At 45.8% G+C, this 14,015-nt stretch overlaps 1 protein-coding gene across 1 annotated transcript in view; it reads left to right on the top strand.

The window, feature by feature from the left end:
• The first annotated feature begins 6,940 nt into the window (after nucleotides 1–6,940).
• LOC144823118 (transmembrane protein 218-like) overlaps nucleotides 6,941–14,015 on the top strand; it is a 42,166-nt gene continuing 35,091 nt past the window's right edge. The window contains exon 1 of the mRNA XM_078681312.1: nucleotides 6,941–7,003. The gene's annotated coding sequence lies outside the window, so the exon portion shown is untranslated. The remainder of the gene's footprint in view (nucleotides 7,004–14,015) is intronic.

The raw sequence follows: 14,015 nt of genomic DNA, 5'->3' as shown, positions 1-14,015 counted from the left end.
TAGGAAGGGATGCTATGATGAGAGTGTTTAGGCAAACTTGGTATTGCCCTAAATTTAGAATAGCAGCAGAATCAGTATGTAAGCGATGTGTTACCTGCCAACAACTGAACGTAGGCAAACGAACACCAGTCACACTGAGTCACATTGGGAGGTCGGGGGGGCCTTTCAATAGAATGCAACTAGATTTCATCGAAATGCCAAGAGTTAATCGCCTTCGGTATGTGTTGGTGATTGTATGCGTATTTTCCAGATGGGTTGAAGTGTACCCTACACGTAGGTGCGATACACTCACAGTGGCTAAATTATTGCTCAGGGAGTTGATACCGCGCTTCGGGGTGCCTGCCTCTTTGGAATCGGACAGAGGAAAACATTTTAACAGCGAAATAGTGAAGATGTTGTGCTCCACACTGAATATCGATCAAAAGCTGCATTGTAGTTATCGACCAGAAGCTTCAGGAATTGTGGAACAAGTGAACGGCACTTTGAAGAATAGATTGGCTAAAGTAGTGGCATCCACATCTTTGAGTTGGCCAGATGCTCTTCCTTTAGTGCTTATGAGCATGCGCAGCACCCCTGACAGGAGGACAGGTCTCTCTCCACACGAGATTCTGATGGGGAGGGCCATGAGACTTCCCACAGTTCCAACTGCTGCCCTATTGAATATTACAGATGATCTGATCTTGGATTATTGTAAAGGATTGTCTGACGCCATCCATTCTGTGTCCCTTCAGGTGCATGCGGCTGAAGTTCCAGCATCGAGGAACCTGTGTCATGACCTGAACCCAGGGGACTGGGTGTTGGTTAAAAAATACGTCCGGAAGAACTGCCTAGATGTTCGCTGGCGTGGGCCCTTTCAGGTAATCCTGATAACGAACACCGCGGTGAAGTGCGGGGGGCTACCAAATTGGATCCATGCATCCCATACTCGAAGAGTTCCAGCACCTCTAGAAGAAACAGCTCCTATCCCAGACGAAAGCCCGGAAGTGGAAGAAGAGTCGCAAGAAGGGATTGAGGCAGCTGAGGGGGTGTCGGGAGAAGTTGGGAACGCATCGGATTCAGAGGAAGAGCGAAGGCAGGACGGCAGTGAGACTGAAGACGCAACTGAAGGAGAGAGCAGCAGTGAATACGAAACAGACACGGATCAGTACCAAAGTGATCAAGAACCGAGTGTGAGGACGAGATATAGGAGAACAAGGTGTGAGGCTGCCACTTGGCCGGGAAGAGACAGGAGGCTAAGTTTGAGGTCGGCCCAGGAAGAAACACTTGTTCCTATATCCGAAGACTCGGATCACGAGGAAGATACCCAAGAGGGAACCGAGGAGGGCCCTAGAAGATCAAGGAGGGTGCGAGTGCCTAGTAGAAGATACTCTACTCCTGACTGGACCTACCTCGTTGCAGATGTCGGTGGGGCACAGAACCGGGAGGGTCAGGGAAGTGAACCTGATCAGAACTGACCCAATCATCACTGTACAAATTCTGTTCCTGCTACCGGGGGCGGAGACTGAAAGGTTGCTGACACTCAACATCGTCTATCCTCCTCTCTTAAGCGGAATAAGAAAATTGATCTTAGAAACAGTTGAATTTCCAGTTTGCTGTTCACGATATCCAGTGTTGGAGGGAACTCTCCTTCGGTTAGAAATGCTTGAGCGAGTAGTGGAAGCTCTTGGAATGCTCATTGTTTTGGACTAACACTTTGTTGTAAAAAGACTTTTTGAAAGGACTTTGGAAAATTACTGCAAGATAACCTAGCGCCGAGTGGAAGAAGAAAATTGGTAGGGGTTTCCTTTTAGCGGATGGAGAAGGGCTAGGGTTGTCTGTTTTCTACAGGATTTTAAAATGTTTTGCGGAGTAAATTGTCGGCTTCCAAGTGTTCCAAAGAGGGACAAGATGTAAAAGAAAGACTTTGTACAGAGAGAAGAAGAAGCGAATGCTGGAAGAAAGTCAAGAACTACACTGTTTGAGAACATGGAGGCTGGCAACCCGAACCGCAGGGCAAAATGTATAATTGGCACATTGTTGGGAGTGGTGATTTCCCTGATAGTTTTAGTGGTTACTGTCTCATACATAGTGGGACACGAGAGAGATGCAACTGCAGTCAAGGAGGTCAAGGGAGTGTCAACACCGAGAACCACTATTGTTAATGATAAGGGAAACATCAATGATAAAGACAAAGCGTTGTTAGATGCAGAAATAAAAAGGTTACACACAGATGAGTCACAGGGAAATTACAGGTCAAATGCTTATGCTAAGTTGCTTTATGAATACGTCGATGTCATGGAGGTGAAGAATTGCTACGTTTGTATGCAATTACCAGCTTCGGTAGAGGAGGGTATCAGATACCATCATCTTCCATTGACATATGGAATCACATGCAGTTTGTTGTTGAGCATATTTTATGGACGAGAAGGATTTGAGTATTATTTCTCGAATTTCGACTCGACATTGCCAGAGGTCCCGAATTTCAAGCATTTGAACAAGTGGGACTACTACAAAAGCGAAGACAGATTACACAAATGGTTTATTCCATGGAAAACGTTAGATACTTCACATGCTCGAAGAAACAATCTGACTTGTCAAGTGTCAGAAATTGAGAAAAAGTTTATAGGGCAGGTAGATACTAGATACAGGAGGCAGAAGATTCTGAAGGCCTCAGGACAATGGGAAACAGATTGGACCAAGGAGGAAAGGGCACATCAAAGAAAGGGTAGTATTGGTCCAATTGCTTTAGATAAGGAGAAACGGGGGAAACTGTGCATCCACAGGAGTTACTCCTATTATGAGAATTTTTATGTGGGTCAAGTCAATTGTGAACATGCCTTTCAACTGGAGTATTACTCTAAGGATTTTTTGAAAGAGATGCAAGCAATTCCAAATGTATATTTTGTATGTGGAAGAAATGCCTATGTGAAGCTACCAGATAATTGGTATGGATCATGCTATCTGGCTGTTGTCTTCCCTAAAATATATCATGTTGAGAATTTAGAAACGACAAAGAAAGAAATACCAACTAGGTGGAAGAGAGGGCTGGGTGCAGCAGAAGTAGTTGGAGATGTACTCGGTGCTGCATTCCCTATCTTAGGACTGATATTGAATGACATTAAGATCAGGAGGTTAGCTACAGTCGTAGATAGGCTATCTGCCAGTACTGCTAGATCATTGATGCTGATAGAAGGTGAGATGCAATCGATTAGGGCAATGGTTCTTCAGAACCGACTTGCTTTAGACGTTCTGTTAGCTAAAGAGGGAGGAGTCTGTAAGGCTTTGAAGGTCCAGGAGTGCTGCACTTACATTCCAGACAATTCAAAACCTCTAGAGAAGTATATACGAAACATCACTGCCATACACTACGAAATTGAGGATCTGACAAAGATAAACGTGTGGGAAAAAGTAGGTCATGGAATGGGTAAAGTTGGAGGTTGGTTTGCCAACTTAGGAAAGGGTATCGTTTGGTACATACTGAAACCCATCATCATAATTGTGATTTGTGTAATCACTTTGTGGGGATTGGTGCGTTTGTATCAGTGGTATAGAGCAAATAGGTTACAGAGAACTATGAGGAAACAGGAGGAAAACTTGACAGCGATGCAGGACACCCAATACAGGAGTCTAAAGGCATTAGAGACAATGAAAAGAGGTGGCACTGCCACGACTTCACTTTGAAGGGTTCTACATTTTGTGATGGTGTCTTGATGGTGATGACCCCTGAAGGTCATCAAAGGGGGGATTGAGAGAGCACAAGTCTGAAAAATGTATAAGTGCACCATATTTACAAGCACGTAGTTAGTTTAAACATGCTTTTGCACACGAGTGTTTTATATTTAGAAGTGAAATACACAGAGTGTCTTATATTCAGTAGTGAAATGTATAGAATGTTTAAGTAGAGTAACAATAATCATAACTGTGTGAGATTAATGTAGAAATGTTGGAATGAATATGAAAACCTCATGTTCTCATGTTAAAGGAATCATGTTAGAGTTGAATAGAACTCTAAAAATCCAGTATATTGTGTAGGCCTTAGGGCAATTCACAGCAAATCTAAACGTGCTGCTAAAATAATGTGAGATGGAGTTAACCTGGTTCTTCCACAAATGTATTATCGAATTAAGTTTAAAATATATGCTTTATAGATGTGTTATTTTAGAAACGTATGCTAGTTAAGAATGTTGCTGTTTAAATCAAGTTAATGTTTTAAGAGTGCAGGGACCTGCTTCATGTAAATCAAGTAGGCCTGAACTGATAATGTCATATCGTTTGAACTGCCATGTGCTCGTTAGGGAAGAAGTCGAGAGGTGTCCAGCACCGAGCTTTGAGTGTGTTTTACGACCTAAAGATATGGTAGAGTCTGGAATTTGAGGCCCACTGCAGGACGAACTGTATGCAGGTGCGAGGGTCCTAATCAGCTTGAATGAAAGGGACTTTGTTCAGTGGCGCTTGGCGCAGGCCTGTAGGAGTCTCCAGGAATTTCAGGGGGTATCGGCGCACTGGAGAAGAAGCCTGGGAACCAAGGTCAACTTTAACGAGGGTCTTGAAGAGTACCATCATGGAGTTTACCGCGCAAAGATGTACCACGTGAGGGGCGTCCCAAGGGGCGTTCCTATCCGAAATGTGATTTGGTATTAGGGAAAGAGACCCGGGAGGAGAGCAGAGCAGATGATTTTGGGAGCCTAAGGAAGCGGATGGGTAGGCAGATAGGCTGATCAGGAGAGACCCATTATCAGAGAAGAGACAAAGAGAAGTGCGTGATCTTCTTAGGAAGTCACCACGGCTGACACCTAGAGGGGTACAAGATCTTGTTAAGTAGGGATGTCACTTAGTATAGTGTAGGGACAGACTAACCTTAATTTTCTTTTCTGTAATGACTTTGAGGTTGCAACTTGTATCCATTTTGGCAACGCTTATGTTATTGGAAGTTGTACTCATTATTCTGTTTTTCAGACTCAGACTATTCAAAAAGTCCATGTTCATAGTGATACCCATTTATCTTCTGAATCTCATTTTGAGAAGTTTGTATCTTCAGTTATCTTTGACTTTATATTAAATCTTTGAAACTTAAATTTTGGTCAGTGGTCATTTAGAGTGGTGTAAGTTCTTAAATTGATTGACTTATTGTTAGATTACCTTTTACTCAATGACAGGTACCAACGATTCAGTCGACTTGGTTTGGGATCTGGTAAGGTAACTAGTAACCAGAAATCCCGCGTTAACAGACCGCATGGCAAGATGCAACAAAGTGTTGAGTTGGAACCGGGTTGGAGCTGACCTGGAAGACAAGGAGGATGGAACAGTCGAGCAGGGACAGTCAGAGACAGATCCTGATGAGAGGAGCCGAGAACAACAAGAAGAGAGATCTGGTGATGCCATCCAGGCATCGGCGAGCGAGGACTATATGGACAGGAGAGAAAGTGGTGCGGCCGTACCAGGAGGAGAAAGGTGTGATGAAGGGAATCGGGAAGGAAGGACCCCGCCTACCCCGGTGAGACTGACCCAGAGGGGGAGAGTGGTGGTCAAACCAACCTGGTTCTGAGACTATGACATGAGCAGCGGACTGTGAGTTAACAGTTTCTGTATTTGGGAAAAAAGGGGAGATATGTAGTGGTGCAGTCTAGTGTTCGCACGTCACGTCAGGACGTGACGTGCAGACAGCCACGTTCTGGGTGCGCGCGCATAGGCGCAGAGATTAGCGCGGAGCCGTGAAGACACACTGGTGGCTCGGCGCTCCTTAGAGCAATTAGAAATAAAGAATCCAGCGCTATACTCACTACACTGGCAGTGTCTTTATTTATAGAAGGTGCAACACTACAGAAATGCTTAGAGATAATGAAAGGAATGCTGTTACTGATATTGAAGAGAGGCATGGCGAGGGCAGTGTAGCTGAGAGACAAGCCATCGCTGACTGTGAGTCTGATCCCAAACCCAGTACTTCCAGTGTATCTGGCGTAGAAGGTGCTAAATGTCATGGAGGTTGGGAGGGTACTTGTACCCGGTTTGGGAGAATATCTAAGTTACCTGCAGGCCTCAAAGACTATGAGTTGTTATAATTATTTCACCTCGTTTTAGATAAAGGGGAGATGTTACAGGTCTAGTCTTCCTCCTCCCCTCCTGGTCTATCCCCTTCCCTCAACTGTGATTGGTCATCATGGTGACGTACATTGGAATGTTATATTGGTATTTATATGACGTACACCCATGACCCCATGTACTCTGTCACCTTCCGACAGCTGTCCCCTTCCTTACGCAAGCTCGTTATACTTAAATAAATACTTAAGAAAATATACTACTACTTTTCCTCGTTTTATTGAAATCCCTATCTACAACGGTACCCATCTGGTGGCTGGAATTGCACATGAAACAAGAAAGTATGTGCTCAATCCCAGGTTCCTTGTTTAACTGCTGGTGTGCTCCTCAGCAATTACTACCTCGCTGTACCTTTTACTGAATCATTGCGTGAGAGCACCTAGTTGATGATGGGTGCTGTGATATTTAGTTTACAACGCTGCTCCACAGTAAAAGCGAATCTGTTTTAGTACTGGTAAATACAGGGAGGGTTCGTGCATTTGTTTCCTAGGTTCATGTTTTGAAATAAGCACTTCTAAATAAAGGCACTCAATGTAACAAGACAATAACCTAAAATGAATTATTTTTGCGTTATAAAGAAATGCGCTTTACGTCTTCATCTATGCAAAAGTAACGTTAGTTGTACGACCCCTTAGGAACTTAACTACACCTGACCCACCCAGCGATTGGAAGAGAGGACGGCTCGGACAAAGAGCACGTGTCCCCACAGCCAACCAACACTTCGAAATTGTGTGGCGTGCACTACGATTGGCTGTTGTGCCTTCAGTGCTACAATGCTAGGCCGTCTTACATTTTAGCAATACCACCTACTTCCAGACGACTTGCTGAACGTGTTGGGCAGTGACATTGGTTGGTATTCCACCCGGAAGTTCCGAAACTACATACAAATATCCACAACAGAGAACGGTTGCTAGGCTGAATTGGTTGTGTAAGTAGTGGACGGATGAATCCCTCTAATTCAGTATTCCACTGGCACGTCCTTTTGTGTCGAATGTCCGTAACTCTTCACTGTGTTAGGGGAAGAAATCGCCTATGAAGAATGCATTAGGGTGCTGAAAACTAGTGGAAGTTGGCTGGTTTTGTTACTGTGTAAAAATTTGTCGCGTCCTCCGGGTGCATACGGCGGCTTATTTACAAAGGGACAAAATTGTGTTAAGTTCATTTTGCTCTTTCATTTTGAATTTTAAGGGACCCTGAGCTATCGAATCAGTCTTTGTATTGACTGGGCATTTATAGTAAACAAGATTTAAGAGTTGAGTTTTCTCTGCCTCCAGGAAGATTTCAGATATTTTCAAATGCGTAATAACGTTACTGCAGATTCGCAACCTTTATTTAAACTAGTATCGCTGTTACCAGGGTTGGCAGGCTTTTTGACACCTGGGTTGTATAATTATAGCACTTAGCCATCGATGTGTTTTCAAAGCTAACCTCTGATTAACACAATTTCCATCATAGTTGTTGTGTAAATCGTGATGTTTGTGAGATTGTTTTAGATCCAGCTTTTACTTTTCTGCAGAATTGGGAATTTTGATATTATGCAAGTCCTATTATATGAAAACGAGTTGGAAAAACGCAATAGCCGCCGTAGCCGTCTTATCTACAGGTCTTTTTAAATTACCTTCCTCATCAATTACAGACCTATCCCCTGGGCACGTTTTGTGGCAGATTCTTGCATGGAGCCAATCCTAAATCTATAACCTTTCCCCATGTCCTACGCCACCTTCAGTGGTGAGCTTTTTAATCATTTTATAAACTACTAGGAAATATGTCAATCAATCAATCCGGAAATTTGTACAGCGCGCTACTCACCCGGAGGGTCTCAAGGCGCCGTGGGGGTGGGGGGTTGTCCGCTACTGCTCGAACAGCCAGGTCTTGAGTTGCTTCCTGAAGGTGAGGTGGTCTTGGGTAAGACGGAGGTGGATGGGGAGGGGGTTCCAGGTCTTGGCTGCCAGGTAGGAGAAGGATCTTCCTCCCATGGTGGCTCTTCGGATGCGTGGAACGTCGGCGAGGGCGTTGCTGGTCGATCGTAGTTGGCGGGTGGGAGTGTAGAAGGTCAGGCGGTTGTTGAGGTACCTGGGGCCTCGGTCGTGGAGGGCTTTGTGTGCGTGGGTGAGGAGGCGGAACGTGATTCTTTTGCTGACCAGTGCAGACCTTTCAGGTGTCCGGAGATGTGGCTGTGGCGGGGGATGTCCAGGATGAGTCATGCGGAGGCGTTCTGAATGCGTTGGAGTCTTTTCTGCAGTCTTGCTGTGGTTCCGGTGTAGAGGGTGTTTCCGTAGTCCAGTCGGCTGGTGACAAGTGCCTGGGTGACCGTCTTCCTGGTTTCGGTGGGGATCCATCGTAAGATCTTTCGGAGCATGCGTAGGATGTTGAAACATGAAGACGAGACGGCGTTGACTTGTCTGGTGATTGACAGGGAGGAGTCCAGGATGAAGCCCAGGTTGCGTGCGTGGTCCGTTGGTTTGGGTGCGCTGCCTAGGCCCGGGGGCCACCAGGAGTCGTCCCAGGCAGATGGTGATGATCCAAGGATGAGGACTTCCATCTTGTCTGGGTTCAGTTTCAGGCGGCTGTTCTTCATCCACTCGGCTACTAATTTCATCCCTTCGTGCAGGTTGGTTCTGGCGGTGGCGGGGTCGTTGGTGAGGGAGAGGATCAGCTGGGTGTTGTCAGCGTAGGAGATGATGTTGAGGCTGTGTTGGCGTGCGATTGCTGCGAGGGGGCTCATGTACACGTTGAAGAGGGTGGGGCTGAGTGATGATCCTTGTGGTACGCCGCAGATGACTTTGGTGGCCTCAGATCTGAACGGGGGGAGGCGGACTCTCTGGGTTCGTCTGGCGAGGTACGAGATGATCCACTCCAGTGCCTTCTCTTGGATTCTGACGTTGCTGAGGCGTTGTACTAGGGTGCGGTGGCAGACAGTATCAAACGCTGCGGAGAGGTCCAGGAGGATGAGGGCCGCTGTTTCCCCGTTGTCGAGCAGGGTTCGGATGTCGTCGGTGGCTGCGATGAGGGCGGTCTCGGTGCTGTGATTGGCTCGGAAGCCGGACTGTGAGTGGTCGAGGGATCCGTTCGTCTCGAGGAAGGCGGCCAGCTGTCTGTTGACGGTCTTCTCGATGACTTTGGCAGGAAACGGGAGAAGCGAGATGGGGCGGTAGTTCTTGAGGTCGGTGGGGTCTGCTGAGGGTTTCTTCAGGAGGGCGCTGAGTTCGGCATGTTTCCAGCTCTCCGGGAAGGTGGCGGTGTAGAAGGAGCAGTTGATGATGTCCCGGAGTTGGGGTGCAATGACGGAGTCAGCCTTGTTGAAGACGTGGTGAGGGCATGGATCGGTTGGTGATCCAGAGTGGATGGTGTTCATCGTGTGGATGGTGTCTTCGGTGTTGACTGGGGTCCAGTCGCGGAGGGTGGTGGTGGGAGACGTCGGTTCTGTGGTGGGGTGCGTGGTCTGTTCGTCGAAGCTGTTGTGTATGTCTGCGATCTTGCTGTGGAAGAACGTGGTGAGTGAGTCGCAGAGGTCTTGAGAGGGGGTGACGTCGTTGTTTCCGGCGCTGGGGTTGGAGAGCTCTTTGACGATGCTGAAGAGCTCCTTGCTGTTGTGTGCGTTGTTGTCTAGTTGTTCCTTGAATGCTGTCTTCTTGGTGGTGTGGATCAGCTGGTGGTGTTTGCGGGTGGCGTACTTGAGGGCGGTCATGTTGTCTGTGGACGGGTTCTTTCGCCAGGCTTTCTCGAGGGTGCGGCAGTTCTTCTTGGAGTTCTTGATGTCGTCGTTGAACCACAGGGCTTTCTTGCTTCCGGGCCTGTTGGGATGGGTTTTCAGTGGTGCGAGGTCGTCGGCGCAGTTGGTGATCCACTGTGCGAGGTTGATGGCTGCTTGGTTGGGGTCCGTTGATCTGGCGGGAGGGTTCTGGTTCAGTGATGTGGTGAGCTGGTCGGTGGTGATCTTGTTCCAGCTCCTACGGGGAACCTGTTGCGGGTGGTGGTGAGTCGTGGTCTTTCTGAAGCTGAAGTGGACGCAGCTGTGGTCTGTCCGGTGGAGTGGCTGAAGGAGATGTGACTTTTTTAGTACTTAGGAGCATAACTACTGCATTAATTTGAATGAGCCTTTATCCTTTTGTTTTTCTTGTAATCCAAAGCTATTTGCACTTCGTCTTTGCACTTTCTGGGTTTGTCCTATGGTTCTTGGATCTACCTGGCGGGCCAATTGGGTATAACTGGCAGTGGAAGGTTAGTGCCTTACTACAGTTTAGGATTTGTGCATTGTCTTGTTTTTGGCCTGTGCCCAGGGCTAGACTGGCAATACTGGGCATTTCCCCGGGAGGTTGGTAGGGTGCGGGACTGGTTTTGTGACAGGTGGCCGGTTTACGTCCCCAATACAAATTTCAGCAGGCATCCACTTGTTTTCCAGCCTCCTGAGGTATCTGGCGTCAGTGCTAGCTTTATGGCAGCACCATTCACACTCTGCAAGGCCAAGTCGGACCGTACTAAACCACTGTTGTCCGTCTTTTCATTTCCAGGTTCTCAGTCGTGGTGGAAATAAACAACAGACAGTGCTCTGCACATATGAGGTCGCTTTAGTGACCAGTCAACCTGCAACAATCTGAGAATAGAGTGTGCATGCCTTTTACAGACTCCAGACCTCCACAAGCACATATGGCGAGTATGTGTGCAGACCTCAAAAAGTCCTAAAAATGTTACTAGACCTGCAGGTCTAGTTACTTTTAAAAAAATCTACTCAGCCTATTTCTAATGCACTTGACCCATAAACTGGTTTCAAATTTATGTGATCCTGGGCAAGTATGTTAATTCACAGAGACAACATTTTCTTCTTTATCACATATGAGAGCACCTTCAAATACGCAAGTTCAGCATGCCTGCTGTACAGAAAACTCGTTTGGTTTAATAGACAAAATGTATGCCCAGTATAGAATACAAAAGTAGACACATATGCGATACACATGACGTTGACTTGCCTCAGTTCAGTAAACACATTGTCATGAGTGCAGGTGCAGAAATTTTTCTGAACTCCTGTTTAAAAACTGTCAATATTAATAAATACATAAATAAAGAATGAGGTAGCAGCACACTGTCATTTGCAATCGGCAGATTTTACATTGAAATCCCCGCAGAACTTCCCACTGACGTGGTTTTAAAACTATATAGTGTACAATATCTGGACATTGAGTTCTGCAAATACTTGTCACACATCACCTAGTAAAGTGTTGTGATTTGTTTTGCTCCTATGTAAATCTTTCTTTGTATCACACCTCTGAATTACAAAAAAAGTTTTCATAATTCCTTCTATATTTTGAAGTAACTACTATTCATTTAAAGCTGTTTAAATATTATGTTAGAGAAAAAAACCTGACATTTTAAAGCCTTTTGTTTCACAATTATGTTCAGATATCACTTGACAAAAAGCATTAACTATAATAAGAGAAATAAAAGTAGAAAAACATTTTCCAGGAACAACAGATGAGCAACAATTAGTAAAAAGAGAAACAGGTATTTGACCTCTGACCTTGAACAGACAGGAAATGTGTCAAGACAAAAACAAGACTTAAATGCCTGTTTATTTCTCATTCACTTTCTGAATGAACAGAACACCTGTTCCTTCCAATTTAAATTAATTCACCAGCAAGGTAGAGTAAATGCTAAAAATAGCTCGACCTGATAAAATCTCACTCGACATTGTGATTGGATTTTTTGAGGCCTGGTGTGCCTAGTCACAGATACGCTCCTGAGCAATAGGGTGAGTGAAGCAGTGCCCATTCGGGATGGGCCCGCCACTGGGTTCCTCCTGACAGACGGCTTTTCAAGGGGATCCCGTGCAGTTTGTTGTGAGTTTCAGGCAGCTGTTCTTAATCCAGGTGGCGGCGACTTTCATCTCTTCATGGAAGTTGTTTGGTGATTTTGGGTTCATTGGTGAGGGAGAGGATTAGCTCTGTGTCGTCTGCGTAAGAGACTATGTTGAGCCTGTGGTTCCTGACAACAGTTGCGAGGGGGGCCATATAGACTTTTAAGAGTGGAGGAACCCTGGGACACTAAACAGTTGGTCTCTGTCGTTTCCGAGTGGTAGGGAAGGAGTCTGACCCGCTGAGCTCTGCCAGTGAGGAAGGAGCGTTTCCAGTTTAGGGCCTTGCTATGTATGCCGGCGTTGTGGAGTCTGGTGGCTAGGGTGTGGTGTAAGATGGTGTCGAGTGCAGCTAAAAGGTCCAGGGGATGAGAGCTGCCATTTTGCCCTGGTCGAGGAAGGAGCGGATGTCAGTGGCGGCGACTAGGGCAGTCTCGGTGCTGTGGTTGCTGCGGAATCCGGATTGGGAGATGTCCAGTATGATGTCATAGCTGCGAATGGAAGTGGGGAGATGGGCTTGAGGTCTGTCGTCTGCGTAGAGGGTTTCTTCAGGAGGGGGTTGACTCCGGCGTATTTCCAGCCTTCAGGGAAGTTGGTGCTCTTGAAGGAGCAGTAAATCGTCCGACGTAGTTCTGGTACCATGGCAGATGCGGCTATGTGGAAGATGGGTGTGGGCAGGGGTCTGAGTGCTCCGGAGTGTATTCTTTTCATGGTCTGCAAGGTGTTTTCTGTTGTGAGCGGGATCCATTTGAGCAGAGTCTGTTGGGTGGTGTCGCACGAGGGCGGAGCTGGAACGGTGAGGTGGTCTTCGTTATCGAAGATCATTTTAATCTTATGGTGGAAGAAGGTGCTGAGTCTGTTGCAGAGGTCTTGGGAGGGTGGGACATCTATTGTTTCACCCACAATAATCCAATTTTCGTCAGATAATCCACGTTTTATTCCAAACTTTTTCATTTCTTTCTCCATTCACTTCATAGACAACACTATTCCACATTTTTTTATATGCCACCGACCTGCCCATCCAGGCCTAATCTGTGGCATGCAGGATTCCACAGTTCATCCTGGGTAGCCTCATACTTCAACACCCAAAAAGTTGTCTGACGTTGTCTATGAATAGAATGGAGTAAGTATTAAAAACGTTTGGAGTAAAAATTTGGCCTAAATGTGGATTACCTGTCGAAAATTGGATTATTGTAAATGAGACTTGTTCAGAAGGCTGTGCGACCGGTAAGTGATGTGTGAGGACATGCCACACTTTCAGTGAATTACACATTTGTTCCATTGTGGCAGAACACGCGACAAGTTTGCACACCATAACTTTGCCACGAGCAGTTAAAAAGTCTTTGATTACAAGGAGGTGTGCATCCTATCATTTGCTTTGAGGCCACCTATTGGACCACATTTATGTTCATGAGGGACTGATTACCATGTAAGCTGTGGAAGAGGTTCTTTGATCTGACCACAAGATGATTTATTTCCTTTTGCATAAGGTTGGAGTTACTCCTCTCGCAGCAATCCAGGAGTACTTACAATCATGCCTGGGCTAAATTGGACAATTACAAAGATCTGCTTACAATAATTGACACCAAATATTCAGCCTAATATTTTTTATTTCATTGAGCAGTTCACGTCTTGGATTGGGCGAGGGGGTGCTCTTGACGAGATGTTGCTATTTAAAACTAAGATTTCATATCATAAAAGCCCTTCGGCTCTCTGGTATACCGAAGAATTGACAGGCCAAAAGGAATTGTAAAGGGTTTGAGGGAGGTTTTGGGGATATAATTACACAGAAGTCGGGAGAGAGGCTTATAAATTAGAACTTGGGATATACAAAGGGATTTTGAAAGCCTGTTGGGGAAGCTACTAGGAAACATTTTGCGGTTTATACATCTGTGGCAAAAAGTATGCATCATGTGTCTAAAACCCTCCCATGCAAATACTTTGCTCTGATTTATTTATTTTTAAAAACATTTCTTTCAGTCCAATATCCACTCTGTTATTGCCATTTAGTCCTGCTGGGATTTCGGCAGAAACGCTGTAGCAAAGTATCCACCTGTTGAAATAGTGGTTAGATTTTAGTCTTCTCACTGAA

This window comes from Lissotriton helveticus, chromosome 3_1 (assembly GCF_964261635.1).
Source record: "Lissotriton helveticus chromosome 3_1, aLisHel1.1, whole genome shotgun sequence".
Lineage (NCBI taxonomy): Eukaryota > Metazoa > Chordata > Amphibia > Caudata > Salamandridae > Lissotriton > Lissotriton helveticus.
Note: the sequence above shows the minus strand (reverse complement) of the source record. Positions and strands in the feature narration are given on the sequence as shown.